Genomic DNA, 4,908 nt, shown 5'->3' on the forward strand with positions numbered 1-4,908 from the left:
TAGGTATTTATGTTTTCCACCTCATGGTATACTGAGCCTATAAAAGTGAGTGTAAATATGGGTAAAAATGACGATAAAAAAGAAGCAGAAAAAACTAAATTATAAAGAATATTGAATGAACTTATTTAAAGTTGTATTTATTACACAAAATACTACTAAGACTGATACCTAAGCTACAATTAAAGTGCCAAATATTTCAAAACAAGTATACTGTACTAATGATACCAGTTATGGTTTAGATTAAATAAAGTGCATTTGTTTTAATTTCATTAAAAAATATACAATTATTATCGATTTTATACATTGTAGAATACTTGTAGAAGTGACAGTTGGTTTCAGTAGGCTCACGCTCTATTACAGACTTAAGATATCGCAACGTGACAATTGCTATATCGAGTGTAAAATTATTGTAATAGTGAACTATTCAATTTATATCAAAATACATTTTCTACAATAATATACTGTATTTATATCATGATGGAATGTATAATAATAATAATAATAATAATAATAATAATAGTACCTGTAATAATAATAATAATAATAATAATAATATTAATAATAGTAATAATAATAATAATAATAATAATAATAGTAATAATACAGTAAAACTTGCCTAAGTCGACTTTGCCTTACTCGAATAAAATCGATCTATTTTACAGGTCAAATTGTTGTGTTTTCCATTAATTAACGACAGGTAAGTCGAATTTCTATAATAAAAATAATAATAATAATAATAATAATAATAATGATAATGATAATAATAATAAAGCAAATAAATTAAGTGCTTACCACAACCTTTCATCAAGATAATACGAAACAAAACATATATTAAAAAGTTTTTTACTACATCTTTGATTCTGCTGTAGGCCTATGCTGTGGTAGAGGTTCCTATACCAAATCAAGTGAAACAAAAGCTAACACAGCCAATGTAATATTTTCTAAAATTAACATACTAGAAGCCAAATGGTACAGACAGTATATACAATCAGGATGATAAAACCATACATAAATCAGTTTCAGTTTTAGTTTCTTTATTTACATCAAAATCGCAGGAAAGGCTGAATTACATGATATTTACAATTACAAAAACATCAATCAAGCAAAAGCCCAAGATATAAAAAATGGATATAAAAGTAACATTAAAATACACTAAAATTTAAAAACATTAGAAATTCACACAAGATAAAATTGTTTAATATTGAATATTTCTGCTTCAAATACTGTAATCCATTATGATCAGAAGTAAGGAAACAAAAATGCTGAATATTATTATTATTATTATTATTATTATTAATTATTGTAATAGTGAACTATTCAATTTATATAAAAATACATTTTCTACAATAATATACTGTATTTATATCATGATATAATAATAATAATAATAATAATAATAATAATAAAATAAATAAATAAAATTGTTTAATACCGGTATTGAATATTTCTGCTTCAAATACTGTAATCCATTATGATCAGAAGCAAGGAAACAAAAATGCTGAATATTACTATCCACTTTTATTTTTTACTCTGAAAAATAAAACAAATAAAATGATTATTAGTAGGTCTATCACTAAAATATTGCATGTAAATTAAATAAAGAAAAAACATTTTACATTACATGGAATGAAGAAAATTTATGTAGCCATTGCAGGCTTACCCTTTAGAGGCCTAGGCTTTTCCAATATTTCTAAGGCCTACAAATGTGTGCCTACAATATTCTATTGTAACACTTGCAAGAGTAATAGAGTGAGACACTAATATTGACGTGGCTCCTTCGGATAAAGAGAAAACAATTCGTCGGAGATAAAAAAAAAATTGTAATTTTTCCAAAGGTGAGACAAATTCGGTTGAATAAGGCTTTTAATACCGCTAAATTGTTGGGAGTTTCCAAGTGATTTACCCCTTGCTTCCATTTTAGAGGTTCTGGCCTTCCCTGGTCCCGTCCACTAATGCTATCGTCACAATTAATTCCCAGGCACCACTACCTATTGACACGGGTGTATGTGGGAGGTTTTGTGTGCGTGTCTGTATCAACATATCAACAGTATTCACTGTACGTACAAAGCAAAGGGGACCATATTCTTTTGTGTAGGGTGGTAGGGCTTATATTCTTAAAAACAAGCATCACATGAGAGGACAGACAAGGGATGATAGCTGGAAGAGATAAAGCTTTCTTGAGTTGAAAATTACAGTAGATAAAAAGTTATGTGTGATAACACTAGAACCTTAATCGAGGTGTAGGGTAATGTTTCCGGCGCCTACAATATTTCTTCGCAGACGTACAGATCGCAAAATCAAACATAAAAAAAATCATCCGCATTTATTTTTTGTGCGGAAAAAAAATCTAATTTCAGTCTTATTTTACACTTTGTTCATGTTTAAGAATGTCTAAATTCAGTTAAACCAGCAATTTCCTATTACTGTATATTTATAAATTTTATAACATAATAAATATCAGATTTTTCTTAGCTGAAATTTTGCCGGGAATGGCGCTTTAACCTTGTTTTACGAAAGTAATTTTCAATTACAATTTTCAATCGCGGTGCGCGAAATCTTCGCGGTGACGAAAAATTATATATTTTTTGCACACGAGCCTAAAAAAGATCAAGCCAAGTGTCCAATAATTGAAAAATTAGTTGACTGTGGGGGATAGGCAAATAACATTGGGAGTTACAGTGATGACGTCACGATTGACTTATAATTAAAGTTAAGAAATAGTTGGCATACACCATATTTACTATTCGTCTGCCTGAAAATGTTACTGAATATATTTATCTTCAAGTACTTACCGTGGTTGCTATTATCAGATTAATCTGCATCCTCAGAGCTGCTGCTGCTGCTCATTGTCGATTGCTCCCCTGCATGCAAAACACATCATTCAAAAACATAAATACATTCGAATACCAATTACAGTGATAATGGAATTACTTGTTAAAGCTGATGTACATATTCTACAGAATAATTGTGATTATAAACTAATTCCTCCATGATTGATAATACGTACCTTTTTTCCTTTTCGAAGATGCATCATCCCTTTTATCCAATCCACCTAAGAAAAAAAAATGGCTTTAAAATTAAGCGAATCTCAATCGTTCCTTTTATGTATTTTATTTTGGGTAATTGTTATGATGATAGTATGAATGATAATAATGATGACGATGACGATGATAATAATCGATATGCCGTGGGTGGGGGGGGGGGGGGGGGTGGTTTTGTGGGGGGCGTTGGTATTACAGGGGCTTAAATGGCTTTTAATTAACGTCAGCTTCGTGTATAATGACAAATTATGCTTTAGAATTATCTATGCTATTTTCATTTTTTAAATGTTTATTTAAGATTTTTTAAAAATATAAACGGTACATTCTCGACTATCTTAAAAATTTGGACCTTGCGCGGTTTAAGGGGGTGGGGTGGGTGCGTACGTACCCATCACACTTCCTACGGGCCTGTGATGATGACGACTATGATGATAATAATATTGATAATATCGTGAATACCTTCATCTTTCCAGAAGATGCAGCCAACATATCTGAATGTATCAGCAGTGTATTAGAATTCAACTAATTCAGTGTGGAGATGAGCCCGGTAGGTAACCTTTATAAACATACCGTATTTGTTCAAATAAACGCCCCGCTTTTAACAAATTAGTGCCCCATCGAAAACGCCCCTCTAGAGCCTCATTTGGAGTAAACATCTGCCTTGAAAATAAACGCCCCCTCAATGACTGTAAACAAATCTATTGGAAGTAACACCATCCTCAACACATACTAGTAATTGTGGAATTACATTTTTCTAACCTGGTTGGGATCAATAATTATTTTGTTGTTATGAAGTGTTTTGTTTGAGGACACAATTGAAATAAGTTTTAATTATTTGTGTGATCCATATGTGTTTGATCCAATGACCGGGGTAATAATGTGAAGCGCTTAGAGGCTTTGTCAAGGCATTAAGCGCTATATAAGAACGACATATTATTATTATTATCTTCGGAATTTTGTTTTAACGTGTTTGTATTGTATTGCCGTTTATTTATCAAACAATATAAATTTGTATTTTTCTATTACTATTGTCATTTTTTTTTCTTTTCTTAAAATAAAACCTTAGTAGGTTATTTTTAAACAGAAAAGTTTTAAATACACGAATATTCATTGCACAAAATGTCATTTTTAAATATAAATATCAAAAGCAATATAAGTAGCTCAAGGAAGAACAATCTTTTCAAATTGATGGGTGATATGCGCTATATAAGTATACAATAATAATAATAATAATAATAATAATAATAATAATAATAATAATAATAATAATATCTAGAACAGGTAAAGACTTTTCTCAATATAACTGCATTTGTTTGAAATAATTGGGACCGGTACAAATTAGTAAGGGGATACATTACTAGCAACATGGACAATAGTAACAGTAATAATACATCTTCCCGATATAAACTTGAACTAGCCGGGTCTATCGCTATGAATACTGTATTTAGCAACATACTGTTACAGAAAAATTTTAACTAACAAAAGAATGACAATCACAATAATACTAATAACTAAAAATAATGATATTAATAATATTAATTACTAGTATTTAATATTTCGAGAAAAAAAAAACCCGCCAAAGTTTCACAATCTTTCAAAAAGTTGACATCGGCTTCTGCTTTAATTGCTGTTCTGGCAAACTTTTCCAGTTGTCTGCATTCCAGCGTTGGAACTGTAGCATTTTGTTGAAAATCCTCTATAATTTTGCCAAACTTACAAACAGAAAGGAGTAAAACAAAACTTTCTGGAATGCAGAGAGCTGGAGTAGCTTACGAAAAAAACATCTAAAGCAGATGCCGATGCATTTAATAATAATAACGATAATAATCATGACGATAAGAATAATGATGATGATGATGATGATGAT

General features: G+C 30.0%; 1 long non-coding RNA gene across 1 annotated transcript; it reads right to left on the reverse strand.

Moving 5' to 3' along the window:
* Positions 1-1,396: 1,396 nt before the first annotated feature.
* LOC117122919 lies at positions 1,397-3,140 on the reverse strand. The gene is made up of 3 exons (XR_004447767.1): positions 3,008-3,140; positions 2,793-2,861; positions 1,397-1,530 (listed from the first exon to the last, which is right to left on the reverse strand). It is a non-coding gene; the product is annotated as an uncharacterized LOC117122919 (long non-coding RNA).
* Between the last annotated feature and the right edge of the window lie 1,768 nt (positions 3,141-4,908).

The sequence above is a fragment of the Anneissia japonica genome, unplaced genomic scaffold (assembly GCF_011630105.1).
Source record: "Anneissia japonica isolate Jap-2015-1 unplaced genomic scaffold, ASM1163010v1 scaffold2227_len217889_cov164, whole genome shotgun sequence".
In the NCBI taxonomy this organism is placed as follows: Eukaryota; Metazoa; Echinodermata; class Crinoidea; order Comatulida; family Comatulidae; genus Anneissia; species Anneissia japonica.